Source organism: Ambystoma mexicanum, chromosome 7q, assembly GCF_040938575.1.
Source record: "Ambystoma mexicanum isolate Mex_15411 chromosome 7q, UKY_AmexF1_1, whole genome shotgun sequence".
In the NCBI taxonomy this organism is placed as follows: Eukaryota; Metazoa; Chordata; class Amphibia; order Caudata; family Ambystomatidae; genus Ambystoma; species Ambystoma mexicanum.
The window spans coordinates 892,034,242-892,054,073 of NC_090941.1; positions in this window are offsets into that span (position 1 = coordinate 892,034,242).

Sequence of the window (19,832 nt, forward strand, 5' to 3'; positions counted from 1 at the left end):
ATGCCCTTTCTTTTCCCTCCTCCTTTCCCATCCTCACCCCCTCCTTCCCTCTTACCCTCACAGATTAATTGCTCTACATACTGTTTTATTGGTTTGATTCATGTTTTGTAAGTTTCTTCTACTGTTAAAAAATGTTTTATGTACCTTGTTGTAATAATGTACAGCGCTTTGGATTAAAGAGTTATATAAACACAATGAATACAAATACAAATACAAATCTCATTTGAAATCTAAATGTTTTCTCGTACATATGTCAGATTTTGTTTCAGGGACATATTGGTATTACTACATTGTAACACAAAAATGACACATACACCACTTCCATTTCTGTCAGTTGAACTAAAAGGAACAAAAAAGTTCCCTATTAGGGAACTCACGTCCCCTGCACACTTTCCAATGTCTGTACTAAAAGGGTCAGAGGTCATGTTGTCTGTGAATGGGCCATGTGACTGCCACTGCACACCACACACCCAACACGCATTCTCACAATGTGCATTTCTGGTACCCCAAATAGGACATATGCTAGCTAAACTTAATTTTGCATGTGCATGTTTGCCTTCTCAAATGAACACTATACAGCATGTGCCAACATGATATGGGCAGAAGTATGACATTGTGCACTTTCTGTTGCTCCTGTGCAGGTGATGCTGGTTATCCCCTGATTCCATGGTTGATGACCCCCGTGAGGCAACCACACAACATCCACGAGCATGCATACAACTATGCCCATGTACGTACTCGTTGCACCATTGAACAGACATGTGGCCTTTTAAAGGTGGGGTTCCAGTGCCTGAGCAGATCGGGAGGACCACTAATATACAGCCCTGAAAAGGTGGAAAAGATAGTGCATGTCTGTGCCATGTTGCACAACATGTGTATCAGGTGCAACATCCCACTGCCCCCCCCCCGACATGGACATGCACCCTCCAGAGGCTGAGGACGACTGTGATGATGAGGACGCAAATTACAAGACCAAACAACATAGATACAAGCACGAAAACAAAGACCAAAAATAATACATTCAGTATAAAAAAAATACAGAATTTATTCAGGAAATTACAACAGACTCGGGGTGTAAAGGTCCGTAGCTTTGTTGGTGGGTAAGGTAGCGTTGTGATGGCATGGATGGACGTGTTGCACGTGATGAACGCATAGACCACTACTTCTAATCACCTGTCACACACGCGGCACAAGCCGGCTTGCGAACTGGGTACTGGGCACTGCACATAAATAAAATCACTCACACTGAAAAATGAATGTCCAGCACAACTATAATTTGTGCTAAGAAAATATATGCAAATGTGAAATGTCTTAACTCCTAATTCAATACACCCCAACTATCCCTCCACGCTGCCCCTCCCAAACTGTCTCTAGCCAACTCTTGTCATGTTTTGCAATGTACATTAGCACGAGTCACAGACAGGGCATGTATGCGTGCATGACCTATTTGCATCCCCTTTTTGGCTCTTGTGTGTGGCTGTGTGCTGAGCGGGACAGCCACATGGATCGCCGCTTTGGGCTGTTCTGCACAGAACTACCAGGTGTTGTGCTTGTTGATGGAGCAGGGGGTAGAGCTATGGGCCGTCGGTCCAGGAAAGCCTGGAACAACATGGGCATTTTTTCAGCGATGGAGGAAATCACGCTGTTCCCCTCCCTTACCCTCCATGACATCTGGACAATCGCATGTGTGCAATAACCAAGTGCACGTCCATATGTCTTCCACTTGCCTGCACACTCTCGCGCATGAGCTGAGCCTCCTGAAGGTGCTGCTGCACCAGGGATGTGAGTGCATCCTGCCGTTGCTCCATCCTGGTGAGGCGGTCATCAATATCCCTCACACTGGGGAAGGGCAGATGTTGTGGGCAGGGGCAGGGGCTCTTCAGTGCTCTGGTCTGTTGTGTCTCCAATTTCCAGACCACCCGCATCCACTGTGTCATCTCCAAAGCACGCATGTTCACGGCCTTGTGGCAGTGGTGGTGGTGGCAGCACTTCTGCTTCTGGGCCTGCCGGGGTGAGTGCAGCTTGTGGGGCCTGCAGTGGCCATGCAGGAGGAACCACAGGGGCCTGCGCTGGCAGTGCTGGAGGGACCAGGCGGGCCTACAGTTGCAGTGCTTGAGGGACCAGTGGGGCCTGCAGTGGCAGTACTGGAGGGACCACAGGGGTCTGCAGTGGCACTGCTGGAGGAAACACGGGGGCCTGCAATGGCACTGCTGGAGGGACCACGGGGGCCTGCGTTGGCACTGCTGGAGGGACCATGGGGGCCTGCGGTGGCACTGCTGGTGGGACCACGGGGGCCTGCAGTGGCAGTGCTGAAGGGACCACAGGGCCTGAGGTTGCTGGACAGATGCAGCCGGGGTTGCAGTTGCACATCTGACTGTTAAGGCTGTGGAGTCCCGGTGTTGAGGGTTTGCTGGTCCTTCAGCGTTGACACCTGGTGCCCCTTGATGTGCTGGGATGGGCATCCTCATTGCTAGATGCTGTGCTAGAGGGAGCCAGAAAGGCACTGTTCTACTGCTTTGATGAGAGTGTTGCTTTTATTATTCACTTCTGCTATGGCTTTCTGGTATATTATGTTATCTTAAAGCATTTATACAGTGCAGCGGTCGTCCAAAGGCATCATGACGCTAGAGAGAAAAGCATCACACGAACAAACAGAGGAATTAGCCACTTAAAACAAAAACGTTGTCACATGCTGATGAAACATGAGAAGATTATCAATTGCTCAAATAAAAAGCAGTAGATTTTTCCAGAGAGCGGCGGCAACCACTGAGAAAGCATGGCCGCCAGTTCTGGAACAATGAAACTGTGGGACGTGAATAGAAAAGGCCCTAGTGGAGCGATGCATCCTAGGCGGGACATAAGGCAGAATGTATCCTGTAAGTATTCTACACCTCTGCCATAGAAGGCATGATGAACGATGCATAATGCTTTGAATTTAACTCTGTCAGAGACAGGGAGCCAGTACAAACCTCACAGAAAGGGAGACATATGTTCACGGTACGATGAACCGGGGAACACTCTAGCAGTGGAAGGCTGTGCAAGATAGAGAGCATTGCAGTAATCCAGGTGCCCAAACATAGCAGAAGCCACAACTGGACATGGAGGTGACAGTGCAGAAAGGGGAAACGTTTCCACAAAGCGTTAAGTTTAAAATGGCCTGTATGGCAAACTGAGCTGGCCTAGGCCTCCCTTGAGAGTGAAACAATGTTCTTAACACCAAGATCTTTAACTGTGGTCACCCGTAGGGGGAAGGACGCCAGAGGAGAAGGCCAAAAGGCAGGGGTCCAAAGGGAGGGTGCAGTCGGAGGACCAACTACTGAAAACCTCTTTCTTATCCCATTGATTTTGAGCCAGTAATGGCACATCCAGTTGCCAACTCACTCAAGACAGGAGTGCAATCTAACTGTGGCTTTGATTGGCCAAGATCGAGATGAATCACTATTTGGGTATCGCCAGCATAGGTGAAACACCGGAAGCCATAGGATTGGATCAATTTAGCCTAATGGTGCACATAAACGTTAAATAGATTGGGAAAGAGTGCAGAAACCTGGGAAGCATCACATGTGAGTGGAAGAGAAGCAGACTGAAAAGGGGGAAGAGTGAGAGACTGAGAATGATCATTTAAGAAAGAGCAAATCCATGTCAGTACTCGGCCAAAGATAACAGCTTGAGCCAGCCGGCATAGCAAGATGGTATAATCAATGGTATTGAATGCTGCTGACAGATCTAAAAGAATCAGAGCGCCTATGCCACCATCATCAGACAATCTAGTGAGATTGTCAATGACCAACACAAACAGTATCATAGTCGAAAAGAAGGAGGTAGTTTGAGCTACAGACGAATGGGTAGAATGAAGATTAAAATCACCAACAATAATTATGTTGGAAACACGCCACTTAAGATAGGCAGCTAGCTCAAGACACCCAGGGATAAAAGGAAGAATCAAGCCGAGGAGCACAATAGACAATTGAAATATGATATGTCATAGAAGCAGAGCATGGCATCCATCGGTATGTTATAAGAAAGTGGCATCAGGGACAATTATACTGAGAACAGAATATCAAGTGGCTGATGGTTTATGTTAGAAGGTTCATTGTTTCACTGAGGCATGTATGTTGATGATGTTTTCAGGGTGTTGTTGAGAGCTTCTATGATGTTGCAGTCCTTGCAATGGGGTCCTGCTAGGCAGGATGCAAGGTTGCTGAGGTCATCAATGAGCGGTTCAATAGGTAAGTCTTGCAAGAAGCAGAATGTCTGCTTGATGGGCTTAGGTTGTCTGGTTGCTTGGAGGACGCAGTCGATAATGAAGGGAGTGGCAAAGTCACCAGGCTGGTCAACAGGCATAGGTGTGCTGTAATAGGGGGAAGGCAAGGTAGTGAGGATGAGGTTTAGGATGTTGCCTTGCTTATGGATTGGGTCTGTAGAGTGCTGAGTGAGGTTCGGTATGTCTTACAAGCCGAGCAGTGCTTCCTTCATACTCTCGGTTGCCAGGCTACCTTGGCAGTTGAAGACCATGAGGAAGACATTGTTAGTATGGGTGGTGACCAGGTCGGGGAAGGCATCAGTATATAAGGTTTTGGGTTTTTGGGCCTGTAGATGAGGTTGAAGGTGATGGTTTCAGGAGCTGGGAGGGGAATGTGCAGTAAAGGGCTTCACAGGAGCTGATAGTGGCTACTTTAGCATGGTGCAGGTCCAAGAAGATTTGTGGATGATGGCTAGTTCTCCACCAGCCTTGTTTTTCCTGGCCCTGAGTTGACTGTGCTGTAGCCATAGGGGGTGATGAGATCTAGAATGGGGATCAAGGAGGGGGTCATGGATGAAGAGTGAGTCCAGATAATCATGTCTGTAATGTCCGCTGCATGTGCGAATGCCAATTAGGTATTGGTGAGCATCAGCTTCAGCTTCTGTGTGTTTGCATGGGGTGTTATGTGTGTTTAACTAGAGGGGAATGTGGACAAGGTTGCCTTGATGTATAGTAAATGATGGTGAGAGAGGTGTGTTTTGTTTGTGTGCTCTGATGAAAGTACGAATGGGCTGTGAAAAAAGACAGGTATATGCATGGTATGTGGCTTAACTGAAGTATCTAGAGTCCTCCAAGCCTAAATAGGGCCAAAGAGAAGTCACCCTTGTCTTTGCCAGCTTTGAAATGCCCGGGTAAGAGACACTCAAAGGGGAGGATTTAAGACTGAGAAAGGATAGGGCTGGGAAAGCACAGCTGGCTGTAGGCTGTAGGAGAAAAACAAAGAAAAACGTTGCTAAAAGACATGAAGGGAGAGAGAGGAAGAACATAAGGGGCAGAGGGGGTTGGGGAGAAAAACTGAGAACAGGTAGAAAGGGGGAGAAGCACAGAGGAATGTAGCCTGTGATTTCTGGCCAGGGATCACGCCCTCCTTGCCCCAGGCCAGGGACAGTCCCCATGGGAACCACCACCGACCCATAAGGCCAGCTGGATAAGGAGATGCACTGGACCTGTAAAACAAAATATCTGTAAAACAGGAGAGTTTGTACCTTATGCCTTTCTTAGATACAGACAGCAACGTGGATTTTATAAGGATCCCAACGGGGACTCACTTAATCATTTAAATTAAACACCTCTACATTTCTAACACGTAATTCCCCTTCTTAAGTTCCCTGGCATGAGTTCCTTTTAAATACGGATCTGCTCGGTCAGCCCACCATTCCTTAGAAGGTTCACAGGGAGTCCCATAGGGTTGGACTGACAGAACAGACCCAAATTACGAACATCTGGTACCACCCACTGATGCATGAAGTTGGAGGATGGCCTCTGTGGGTGATCCCACCCTCTAGCTGGAGGATGGCCTACACTCCCCTCTAATCCCTAAACTTAATCCTGCACCTACATAACAACTCCTACATAATACTTCCCTCTCCCAACATTCCCCTTACATAACAGTTGGCCTACATAACATCTGCTATAAACTTAACTATATAGATAAATATTCACACCCGGAGACAATGCAATACAACATATAATACGTGTCTCATAGGGGTGTCTGCTGCAGTCAACCACCCATTCCGCAGCACTTTATCGGACTGTCCTGTTGGCAAGCGTTGGCCCAGATGGAATGGAGCTTAGTCTCACAGAATACCTCTTTTTGGTGGCCCGTTCACCACATTGGGCTGCCTGATCTCACCATACATGATCCTGTGCACCTAGATGATCTTTGTGTGCCCCCCTGCCCAGGTGGGGGCCTGCCCTTCCTCTCCGCCAGGATCTGCGGTCTGTTGGTTCTTTGGGGTGACAACATAGCCTGGGAGCCACCTCCCAGGCTAACGTCATATTGTGGTACTATGGGTGTCTTTTGGGCGGTCCCCTTGTCCTTGGGGGTCCGCACAATGTCACAGCAGCACCTGTGGCCAAATATTCCATCTTCTGGGTGGCCCCTCACCCTGTGGGGCTGCCCATGTCACCACTGCACCCTGCTGGACCATCTTTAGTTTAGCGGGAGATGGGTGGTGCTTGTCTTAACCTGTGCTGCTTTGCAGTAATAGCCCAGGGCTTTTCTTTGCCTAGGCTGCCACGACGAGGCAGCCCGGGACTTCATGATCCTCACATTCTTCACCCAGGCCTCCATACGGGGCAGCAGAGACTTTCACGGGGCAGAGTGAACTTTGCCACTCTTCACCTCCAGGGCCGACTGGCAGGTGCAGCTTGGGATGACCTTCTTGTTGGGCCTACTTCGCCAGCCACAAGGCAGGCAGACATGGGGCACGTTCAGGTTGCCCAGTTCAGGCTGCTCACGCTATGTGGTCGAGACTGGGCAGCTGTTTGGTTCTTCAGCCCGGACAGCACCGCACACGCTGACTGGGCCCTTTACTTTGGATGGGTTTATCGGGTCTGGCCCTCGGCCGGGCCAACAGCCGACATGCCCCTGTAGGGGCCACGCTGTTCCAGACATGCAGACTAGGTCTGCTGTAATAATTCTGGATCTCCTAGCACACATGGGCCGGTGAATTAAAAGTCTTTATGCTCTAGGGGTGCACTCAAGGCCACCACAACCCAAGAGAGCTGTCTCTTGTCCTTTCTTCCCTCTTTATGCCTCTCTCCTCCTCTGGTTCATTCATTCTCCTTTTTTAACCAGTCTCTTACAGTTTCGATTTTCAAAACCCTAGGATTCTTTTTTCTAATGCCCATCCCATTCTTGGGCTGGGGAGTTCTGTACTTTTGTTTTTCTTTTGCTTTCCAACATTCCATGCAGCCCCATGGTCAGGTGGATGAGTCAGTCCAAACCACTTTAACTCACACAGACACACACACTGCATGTAATACAGTATTGCATTTAATGCCTGATGTCTGTGCCTTTATACCTAGGTTCACCTTAGAGTACAGGTATATGGACCTATGTGGCAGCCATTTGGGTCACAGGCTACAGAAAACAGAAACATGACCAAATAATGAAGAAGGGGCGAAGGGAGGCACATCATAGAGGGCTGGTGGTCAATGGGGAAGAAAAACAGATATATAAATGCCTAAACAACAGGAAGGGAGAGGGTGCATCAGCACAGAGGACTAGAGGCAGGAGGGCTAAACAGACAAAAAGTGTCCGGTTGTGGCCCAGTAGCAAGGATTTCTCTTGACCTGATGCTACTGAGCAAATGGGGCAGAAGAGGCACAGGTAAAGGGGCAGAGTCACCTAGAGGACCGGAGGAGGGCTGGGAGAAAAATAGAGAAACAAATGGCTTTTCTTGATCCCTGAAATAGCCTGAAAATGTAGCAGACAAAAATTGGATCGAGTGGAAAAGATACTTAAGATTGTGCGCTATTTACCAGCCTATACGTTAATTAATGAATGATAAACTTGAAAAGACTGCCGGCAGCAGGAGTCTTTCAAAAGGTGAACCTTCCACGTAACGGTGGGGTAGGGAGGAGGGAGGGAAGTGGAAAAAAAAAAAAAGCTTACCCGAGTCCCCAGCGGGGGGCAGAGGCGGCCTCTCAGCCGTGGGGAGGCTCAGAGCAGGGATGGCCCCGCTTCGAGCCTCCTCATTGGCTGAGGGGCTGCCACGACACCCCCCCCCCCGCCGAGGACAAGGCAGCTGGAGTCCCGGCTGAGAATCAAAGGATTCTCGGCCGGGTGAAGGTCCCGGCGAATGCCAATCAGAATGCGTGTTGCATTCTGCTTGACTCTCGCCGGGTACTAATAGGACATGTAAAATGTTAAATAGCATACCACACCGGTTTGTAGGAGGTTTGGGATGAGCAAGCGCTCATGAGAGCAATTGGAGAAAAAGATATAACAAATTCAGTTCGCATTCACTAACATGAATGACACCCTTAGCTAAAGTAGTGTTTGTTAAATGTGTGCAAGTTTCAAAAGGAATATATTTATGTTCATAATGAGCATATATACCATTAAGTGAGGCATGCGTCCAGCACCAACGACCATCCATCTGGAGTCCATAATAGTCTAGCCCATGTGTGCCAAAAAATATATATAATATAAAGTTATGAGTGCACAGTAAGAAACGCACGTTCCCTCGTGACTCCCACTTGTGATATATAGCCGTTGTTCAATAATGAATGTAAAATCTTACCGTCTGAGTGTACTGGTTAATATTAGAGCCTGTAAATATTGTTGTAAAACACTGTAAGGTTCATATTGCTAATCGTCAAAAATCGTGTAAATATTGCATTTAAGTATCAGGCATTAAAAATGCCTACCTTGAATAGTATATTTTCAAAATGACCTTTAAATTGAGAAATCCCTTAGTTGATTTGAAAAGATCAATGTGTTGAATCCCTGCATCATTGAAAGCAATATGTGCGTAATGTTAGTTAGTAGAATATTCTGGGGGAACGCCAATTATTGGGGGACATCTGTTAAAGTAAATTTTTGGGGGGAATATTTGTTGTAAACCTACACAGGGGAGCTGGTGGAACTACAATACGTTGGAAATAGGCACCTGTCACACAGGTTGGTACCACATATGTAACTAACGAGAGAGGGGAGAGACATACTGCAAAGCGAGACAGCAAGATACACACACTGTTAGAAATTGGCATTTTCAGGAGTGTGCGGCATGCACTCTACAGTAACCTACCACACTAAACAGTAATGGTAAAGTGTAAAGGGAGAGAGGAAACTGGGTGAAACAGTTCAGTACAGCTTAATTTGCAAAAAAATAAGTTCCAGGGCTCAAATAATTTCTAGCATGCCCGTGATACATTGGAGCAGGCTGCCATGTGCCATTGTTGCCACTGCCCACAGCTGTGCCACACAGTATCATTATATTTGGGGTTAAAGCTGCAGGTCACACTGGCACATTGTTGATGCATGGACTATGGCAGATATGCGATTTACAGATACAAATCAGCAGAAAATATCACATGCTAGTTATGTCATGAAAGGAGACACATGATTAAATGGTCCTTTAAACACATTGACATGGTTAACATCTTGCAATGATTCTTTAGGTGGTAAGAGGAATGCATTGACTGTCTAGTGTGATGAATCCAATGGACTCATCACTAATCCCCTGCAGTGACCTTCTCCCACGTGACCAAGGGTCAGCATCCGCTACCTGATCCTGACCCAGGGAGTGGCTAAATGAGGGAGTTTAAAATGGGAGGAGACTAATACCAGGGCGGGGGTGGCTCCATTGGATGAGGCGCTATATTTCCCCCTTTTCCCTTTGGAAGATCCTGTAATATCTACGCCCATAATGGCTTGTTGTCACTTAACAATTCCACCCTATAGTAAAAATCAGAAAACCTTTCCTCTGACTCATGCTAGTCAAGCCCCCATTTATGACTCAACATAACACCTTCTGGTTTTAATGTATCTCTATGTGAGACTTTTGAACAACATCATCTTGGAATCCAATAACATCTATGGACTTCATCTTCCATAAATCATCAGGTATTGAGACGAAGTAGAGGAGAAAATGAGTCTATGCAGATGAAGAGAAGCCTGAAGCCTAACGCACAGCCTTGTTGTTTTACTGGGGCTAAAGTGCATGGGATATTTAAAAATGGCAGATGCAGTGTGAAAGAGATCAGTGCAGGAGAAAGCAGTAAGCAAGAGGACGTCTAAATCCTTGCAGTGGCTTGTGAATGCGAGGCACACATGTGGCGAGAAAGGAGAAGAGGCGAAGCAGGCACACCTGAAGGACTGTGCGCGCACTGGGAGCCGCAGCAGAGCTCCTGGAGGTACGGTTGTGCCGAGAAGCAGCATTCTCTGGTCCAGGTCACAGAGGAAAGCTGGTGAGTGATTGCGAGGCTGCAGGAAATGCTGGGACAACATCCGCACCTTGAAGGAATCAGTTGAAGGCTCTGAACCTTCCATTTATGTCCCGTCTTGTCACAAGTCTTCATCGTGTTTGTGTTGGTGCCCTGATTCCTGCGGGTTTCCAGCACAGTATAAATACATTAAAATGTAAGAAGCAGTCCCAGTGAGGAAGCTTCATCGCAAAGACATGCCCACCTCTCATTCCTGACTTGTCGCACTAGCCACAGAAAATAGCAAACATGCTTTCCCCCCAATGGTTAATTCATATACAAATGAAGGCAACATTTCAAATGAAGTCTTATATCAAACACTGCAGCAAGATCTTCTTGTGTAAGTTGGAACTCAGGACAGGTACTTCTCCTCAGCAATGGCATTTTCCTTGGCGTTTTCCTGAAGTTGGTACTGTTGGCTTTCCTGCTGTTTTCAACCCACCCTGCTGTGGCATTGCTGCTGGTTATTACATTAGTTGTCAAGATCCACATCATTGGTAGTCATGAAAATGAATAACTAGCATTGCCGCTCCAGTGCAGGTCATCATGTTCATGAGCTACAATGAGCCAGCTCAGGATGTAAAGTCATGTGATCAGGGAAAACTGTTGTTGCTTATTTTGTGACTACTACTGATTGACAGTTAAAGTAATAAAGTTGTGAAAACAACACATCATTATTAAAACTGAGTCCGGGACAATGAGTGCCGGGCCACAAAAGTAAGTACTAGTGCTGATCCCAGGCAAACACACCCACAAATTAAGCATTGCGTACTCTGTTGACTACCCAATGCCTTGTTCTTCCATGCCACATTAGCAGGTTTAGCAGGAGCCTTTTTGGGGGCTTTTGTCCATCAGGATCTGTTTGCAATTGATGGGTGGGAGTGGTCCTCTAAGCTCTGTCCGTTCAAAGCAGAGTTTGCATGTCAGAACTGGGGACTTAGGTCAAAATAAAATTCTCTGCTCCCATGGCCAGGAAGTAGTTGAATATTGAAAAGAACGGTGCTACAGAAAATGGGAAAACTGCTTAGGATTTTGAACACATGCTGCCCTTTGTCCACAAGATGCAAATACATTTCTATGCAATTGTGGTACCCCCTCCAACCAAACATGAGCAAAGCCGAAAGTGAGATGCAAATAGCTACAGGGTCGGGGGATAAAGGCAAGGAATGATAACGCTTACATTTCTTTGGTTGGGAGTGAGTAAATACAGTGGCTACCTGTTTTGACAGTATCTGTTCTGTTATGTATCCTGTCTAATGCAAGACAGGGTAGGCATTGCATTTCCTTGCACTGTGGGCTTCTTGAATGATGAAGGAGAGGCATGTCCCCAGTAACAGCAACCAGCTGACATAGACCTGCAAACTTCAGCCAATCTCACTTATATAGAGAGAGCTTTGGAATTCCAAAATGGTTCTGCTGGCACAGAGAAAGGGATAGAAGTGGTGCCAGCCCTGTACCTTCTGGGATGATGTATGGCCTGTACAATAAGCACATTTACTAGCACTAATAGTCGGTATCTATAACCTGCACCTATCTAGATTTATTTATTTATATATTGCAGCCCGCAGTTATCAGGGAGCACATAAAAGACGAGACAAATATTCAACACGAGAAGCCAGAAAGCAGGTAAAGGACACAGAGGGGCGACAGGACTAGCTCAACAATCAAGTCTTGACCCGCTTACAGAAGTTAGAGAGACTCTACTTAATATGCCTATCGTTCGGGAGTTCATTCCAAGCCTGAGTTGCTAGCACCGGAAAGGAATGTCCCTTGCCACAGACTCTGGGTACCTTGGGGCAGACAAGCCGAAAGGTGTTACTAGATCTTGTTGATCTCCTTTGAGGTTGCAGGCCGAGACTGTTTTTCAAATACACTGGGGCAGAACCATGTAGACATTTGTGTGTGCGAGTAAGGATCTTAAATGTGATTCTGGATGCCACTGGCAGCCAGTGAAGTTCCCTCTGGGTGGGAGGAATGTGGTCCATTCTGGGAATGTTTTTGATAATTCGTACAGCATCATTTTGTAAAGTCTGTAGCTCATCTATACTGTGCTTACTCGCTCCTCCAAAGAGGGCATTACAATAGTCTAAGCGTGGCATGATGATGGCTCTTATCAGGATTTCACAATGTTTACTATTAACGTAGGGTTTAACCAACTTAAGTAACCTGAGATGGTATTGGGATTTCTTTACCACATTTTCCACATTTGCATCTACTCCTAGGGGGTGGTCCAAAATTATTACTACAAGGGTTTTGACTTTGTCTATGGTTTTAATGAGATGACCATCTATAAGAAATTCTGCATACTCTGGATCCAATTTTGCTCTTGCCTGGGAAGAACCAAAGATCCTGAACTTGGTCTTCGCATTTCGAAGTTTTGTACTATAACACCCATGGCCCCATAACATTGATCATGTTGGTACAGATGGAATTAAAAATGTTTTAAAAAGTATAAGATGAGCCCAAGTTTGCAAATCGATAACTATTGCAGTGGCAAGAAAGCTGCTCACTAATGCAAGGGTATGTTTTTGACGATGTCAGATATGCTCTTCCAGTCGTTAAATGTTGCGGTGTGTGAACATAAATTTGCCATTGGGAACAACTATATTAACCTTGTCCTTTTATGAACAGAAAATGTATGTCCGAGAGCTCAGATGGCCATAAACACAGCATCTGTAGCTTTCAACTGTTAGTCTTACATTGTTCTTAGTAATAAAGCCATGTTCATAAAAAACGTTCTAGTTTATAATTGTTCATTTTTAATGTTGTGTCGGGGGGAAATTCTGCCGGGGTCGGCCGGGCCGTCCGCAGACCTCCAGGCAGGGAGGCCCCAACTCCTCCCGTGTATCCCAGATGAGATAGAGTATAAGACACACACAAGGAGCAAGGTGACTCTGCTGTTTATTAGACAAAACGGCAGGGATGGGTCAAGGAGCGTACGCGTCCGTCCTGACACACACACAAGCATGGGGCTCGCAGGCCCTTTTTACTGTATTATGACGCGCTATTTGCGTCACTTCAGAAAGTTAACAAAAAACCTATCGCCACTCTTAATTGGTTGCTCGAGTGGTAGGGTTAGTATAGCACACATATAGAGGACGATGTTAGTGGACAAAGGGTAGTCAGGTGATATATCTGGGTTGTCCCTACAATTAGATACATGAAAATTGTTACATGAAGACTCCTGAGGATTGGTTAATATTACTGGCGTCAGTGATAAGAGCCCCATGTTCTGATTGGTGCGCCCGTGAGCTTCCCAGCCTGGGACCACCGCTGTTCCCAGCTCTCGGTGTACTTGCAATTTGCAACAATGTTTCACTATGGGTACGTGCAGACAATGTGAGGACTTATTCATAGTTGGAAGGCTGACCGCTCCCACTGTCGCAGATGTCCATTGAGCCTTTCAAGTGTATCTGCCTGTGTCTCGTAGCGAGGGATCCAGACGCCTTTTCTCTCCTGGGTTTGGCATCTCGTCAGGTTCGGCTTGGTCACGTGGGGAGGGACCGTGTTTGAGGCAGAATTCTGCACAATTAATATTGCTTTTCCACTGTGTGTCTGGTTTAATTTGCAGGTGCGACTTTAACGTTGGTGCGCGGAGTGCGAGGTTGCAACATCGTGCCTTTGATGCTTTGTTCTTGGAATGTGGGTTTGCAACATTGCGACCTTGGCTGGTTGTTTCACCGGGCCCATTCTGCAGGATCAGCAACCAGACTCTTGCTCTGTTAATGTCCACGGGAGCTCTTGTTTAAGGCCTACTTGGGCCTGGTGCATAAGTGGTCCGTTTGGTGCATAGGTGCTTTAGGTTATAGTAGCATATAGTTCCATGACCAGTATCGTGTCTTCATTATATTCTTATGGTGGTAACTGGTTTCAAGAGAAGCGTGAGCAAGCTTTGTAGATGAGTTCATGACGCGTCTTGCGTTTCTGCATTCTGAAAGCCTATGTAAAAATAATAAAGATGCACGTCCGTGAATATGCCTGTCGCCTACGTCATAGCACTGAGTATATTCTTCGTGTAGATCGGTGTGGGAATGTCCAGTGTGTATATTTGTACAGATGTGCTTCCCGTTGTCTAGGTCGTCATGGCATCTCTAACGACGTGTAGATTTTAGTCTAGTTGGTCCGTGCCGCAGGTGTCGGCATGGCCAGTGCGGGCTGTTGGGCAGGCAGATGGACACATCCGTATGTTCCTGTACCAGGGTATTTGGTCGTCTGGTAAATGGACAAACTCTTCTCGTGGCGGGTGTCTGGGTCGTGACCCTTTAGGCCAAGCGCGAGAGGTGAAGGACGGGAGCCTGGTCTTCCATTCTCCCACTTCAGTTGCATGGAATATGCATGGACACATCTTACCTGCCACAACCCATCTTAACTCCATCTATGACCACAGGACATGTAAGGGCCACTGCCACCAGAAATATGCATTAGGAAATTCATTGATAATCGCAGAAACTGCAATGTCTTTTTGGGAAGAGGTGCATCCATGATGGCAATTTTAAAGTCTATGTTGGTACAGATGGAATTAAAAATGTTTTAAAAAGTATAAGATGAGCCCAAGTTTGCAAATCGATAACTATTGCAGTGGCAAGAAAGCTGCTCACTAATGCAAGGGTATGTTTTTGACGATGTCAGATATGCTCTTCCAGTCGTTAAATGTTGCGGTGTGTGAACATAAATTTGCCATTGGGTACAACTATATTAACCTTGTCCTTTTATGAACAGAAAATGTATGTCCGAGAGCTCAGATGGCCATAAACACAGCATCTGTAGCTTTCAACTGTTAGTCTTACATTGTTCTTAGTAATAAAGCCATGTTCATAAAAAACGTTCTAGTTTATAATTGTTCATTTTTAATGTTGTGTCGGGGGGAAATTCTGCCGGGGTCGGCCGGGCCGTCCGCAGACCTCCAGGCAGGGAGGCCCCAACTCCTCCCGTGTATCCCAGATGAGATAGAGTATAAGACACACACAAGGAGCAAGGTGACTCTGCTGTTTATTAGACAAAACGGCAGGGATGGGTCAAGGAGCGTACGCGTCCGTCCTGACACACACACAAGCATGGGGCTCGCAGGCCCTTTTTACTGTATTATGACGCGCTATTTGCGTCACTTCAGAAAGTTAACAAAAAACCTATCGCCACTCTTAATTGGTTGCTCGAGTGGTAGGGTTAGTATAGCACACATATAGAGGACGATGTTAGTGGACAAAGGGTAGTCAGGTGATATATCTGGGTTGTCCCTACAATTAGATACATGAAAATTGTTACATGAAGACTCCTGAGGATTGGTTAATATTACTGGCGTCAGTGATAAGAGCCCCATGTTCTGATTGGTGCGCCCGTGAGCTTCCCAGCCTGGGACCACCGCTGTTCCCAGCTCTCGGTGTACTTGCAATTTGCAACAATGTTTCACTATGGGTACGTGCAGACAATGTGAGGACTTATTCATAGTTGGAAGGCTGACCGCTCCCACTGTCGCAGATGTCCATTGAGCCTTTCAAGTGTATCTGCCTGTGTCTCGTAGCGAGGGATCCAGACGCCTTTTCTCTCCTGGGTTTGGCATCTCGTCAGGTTCGGCTTGGTCACGTGGGGAGGGACCGTGTTTGAGGCAGAATTCTGCACAATTAATATTGCTTTTCCACTGTGTGTCTGGTTTAATTTGCAGGTGCGACTTTAACGTTGGTGCGCGGAGTGCGAGGTTGCAACATCGTGCCTTTGATGCTTTGTTCTTGGAATGTGGGTTTGCAACATTGCGACCTTGGCTGGTTGTTTCACCGGGCCCATTCTGCAGGATCAGCAACCAGACTCTTGCTCTGTTAATGTCCACGGGAGCTCTTGTTTAAGGCCTACTTGGGCCTGGTGCATAAGTGGTCCGTTTGGTGCATAGGTGCTTTAGGTTATAGTAGCATATAGTTCCATGACCAGTATCGTGTCTTCATTATATTCTTATGGTGGTAACTGGTTTCAAGAGAAGCGTGAGCAAGCTTTGTAGATGAGTTCATGACGCGTCTTGCGTTTCTGCATTCTGAAAGCCTATGTAAAAATAATAAAGATGCACGTCCGTGAATATGCCTGTCGCCTACGTCATAGCACTGAGTATATTCTTCGTGTAGATCGGTGTGGGAATGTCCAGTGTGTATATTTGTACAGATGTGCTTCCCGTTGTCTAGGTCGTCATGGCATCTCTAACGACGTGTAGATTTTAGTCTAGTTGGTCCGTGCCGCAGGTGTCGGCATGGCCAGTGCGGGCTGTTGGGCAGGCAGATGGACACATCCGTATGTTCCTGTACCAGGGTATTTGGTCGTCTGGTAAATGGACAAACTCTTCTCGTGGCGGGTGTCTGGGTCGTGACCCTTTAGGCCAAGCGCGAGAGGTGAAGGACGGGAGCCTGGTCTTCCATTCTCCCACTTCAGTTGCATGGAATATGCATGGACACATCTTACCTGCCACAACCCATCTTAACTCCATCTATGACCACAGGACATGTAAGGGCCACTGCCACCAGAAATATGCATTAGGAAATTCATTGATAATCGCAGAAACTGCAATGTCTTTTTGGGAAGAGGTGCATCCATGATGGCAATTTTAAAGTCTATGGTGCCTGGCACACAATCACACACAGACTTGGGCCCTGTTGCAGGGAGATTGCCTAAATGAATGGCATAGTAGTAGATTAAAGTCAGGTGTTAATGCACCACTCTGCTATAAGAGGGCACAGAGGCGGAGAGGCAAGAGAATAACATTTGGGGATTGTGATGGAGCAGGTTTATAAGACACATGAGATGAAAAGTGTGTGCTGCCTTCTCAAACATGATGCACTTAAGCAGAATGCATTGGTGGTGGGGTGAGGTGATGTGGGGACTGTTCACTATACACTATCATAACATGGAGCTCTGACAAGTGGTTGTTGCTTTGTAGATGACATTAATGTCAGTTTGTAGCTGCAGAAATTGTGATGCATGGGAATGGGTTGCAACTCATTTACACTTGTACAGGCTTTCTCGTCACAGCACTAGTTGCGAAGCATCAATAGTGTTCTCCCCTAGCAGCAAGGATATGGCCTTGATTACCATCTATGCCAGCACCTTTTGAAATTGGCCTTTGTAAATTGTGTTTTGCCACCTTGTGTCATCAGGCAATTTTAGAGTAATTCTGCAAGGAGCCAGAGGCTGTGGGAGGGTAGCTGAGTGAGTGGAAAGCAGCTTGAGCCAAACACTGGTTTTTGGTAAGGCTCTGTGGTGGAGTGGGGGGTTCATCGAGAAGTGTATTGTGCAATTCATTGTGCAATTCATTGTTTCTATTTGTAAATTAAAAAAGAAAATCATAAATACAGACTTAAAAAATCTTGCAAGTGTAAAATATAAACATTAATGGATATCTTTAAAAATGTATATTTTGGTTCCTTTCTTCTGATATCATCAAGCCATAACAGGTATAAAAACGCACAAACAAAGCTGGGGGTGTCATGAATTGCATAATTTACCTATAATTTTAGCAGCTCTCAATTCAAGGAATTCACAATATGCCTGCAATATTCTTATTGGATTTGACAGAGATGCATTTCACATATGTGCATTCAAGACTATTGGCTTTGACACATTCTCTTTACAAGCACAATTGAAAATAAACAAAACTGTATTTGAAATTTCAGGTTGCACAATAGAGTTACAACTGTGTTCACTGCAAGCCACAAACATTTGCTGTGTCATTTTATCTGCTAGTTTTCTTTCTTTATTGTATAAATACAGGGAGAGATCAACAATTCAAAACAAAAGTGCAGTTCATTTTTAAACATGAGAAGTGTACTTAGAAATCGTCCTCACACATGCCCTGCTCCTGTATAAAAACAATTAGGAACCTACTAAAAGTTCCCCATTTAACAATGTTGTGACTGATTCTCAAGGCAAAAGCACCAGCAATCCAACCTGGTGATTCTGTTTATTTGGACTAGTATTTTATTGGAAATCAAAGTGCCGCAAGCACTCTTGTCATTGAGTCCAAAGCTGGTTAAAAAGTTTCTTTTTAGGAATGATTGGAAAAAAAACATTGAGAGAATGAGATCCTACCATTTGTACAATAGCCTATCCCTGCTTGATAAACCTGTAGGAATGCTACAGAAATATCTCCATACATTTCCAAATCCTTTTTGGCGTCTTCAATTCTTGCGGTTCAGACTTAATCTATCTCGACCAATGAGATTACTGCAATATGCGCTGGGATTGATGCTCCACTTCAAGGTTGTATATTCTGTAGGAGAGCAGGTGTTATACAGCCGGGAGAGCATCTGATTCAAGAGTGCAAAGCTTTACAAGAGTACAGAACCACATTTTTTGCCAGATTTCTGCATAATGATCCAAGCCTAAACACTCAGGACTTCTAGATTAGAGCGGGTGCTGGCCAGGAGACTGGTCACACAATCGCTGTGCTGAAATTCTTCGATGCGATTGATGTTTATTTCAATTAAATAGTCTTAATGTGATTTTTTTAGCTGAATGTTTTAACTTATGACTAATAATGTACAGGTTATTCAATTCTACTATGTAATTTATTGCATTATTTAATCATTCTATTGTGAACTTTTTTTTGTTAAGGAGTTGTTTCATCATGTTTTCATTGAGTTTCTTATACTCTTGAAATGTATGTATTTATAAGAATTCCATGTGTGATGTTTGATTCATGTAAGGCTAATTAATGTTGCCCAATTCATACATTTAAATAAAAGTGGATTTACATGTATTACGCTGAACATGGCTTTGTACATTTTGAAAAAGTGTTAAATGATTTTTACTTTAAACAATGCTTGAAACTTAAAAACTAGGAAATCCCCCACATTCAAAAGTGACATCATGCAGAGAAAATGCGTAGTCATAGTGTAGAAGTTATAAGAAGATGCTATTGGTTACAAATACAATAGGGTTTTTTACATGTCCCCATAAAATGGATATGTAAACAAAAGATGTCTGTAGATGTTGATGTAAATCAAATCAAAGCGAGCTCAAACGTTTCTTTGAGAAAAGCTAACATAGCTGTAAAATGCTTTTATTAAGAGCGATGCTGCCATTCTCTTCTTTTCGGCAACATCATTCACTAACAGTTAAATGGGAAACCCTTCTCTTGCATTTCCTTGTTAAAAGTAAAACATGCCAGTTTATATGGGAGCAGTGCTTCCTTTCAATGTAAACGAATGGGACAGTCAGCTGCAACTGATTGCATGAATGACACTCATCTGTTAGTATTGGATTGGCTAACAGGGAAAAAGGACGAATCATTTCTTAACCAGCTGTTTCAAACAGACAGGATGTGGTTCCCAAAAGAGAGCCAGGGGCTACATCACTGCAGATCTAGAGGGGCAAGACCTAGAGGACAACAACTGACCCATTGGTCTAGCCTTTTTCGGTAAGTGAGCAAGCAGACCACTTAATGACCTAAGACCATAATTCTAGTCTATTTGCATACAAATTGTCAATGTTTGATTCAATAATGTGGACGCACAACTAAATTAAAGAACTGGCTAGCCTTGGAAATAAGAAGCAAACAACTTTCACATGCCTCCACCCAGAGACAGCTCATAGGGCTAAATGTGGCACTTTGCCAATTTTG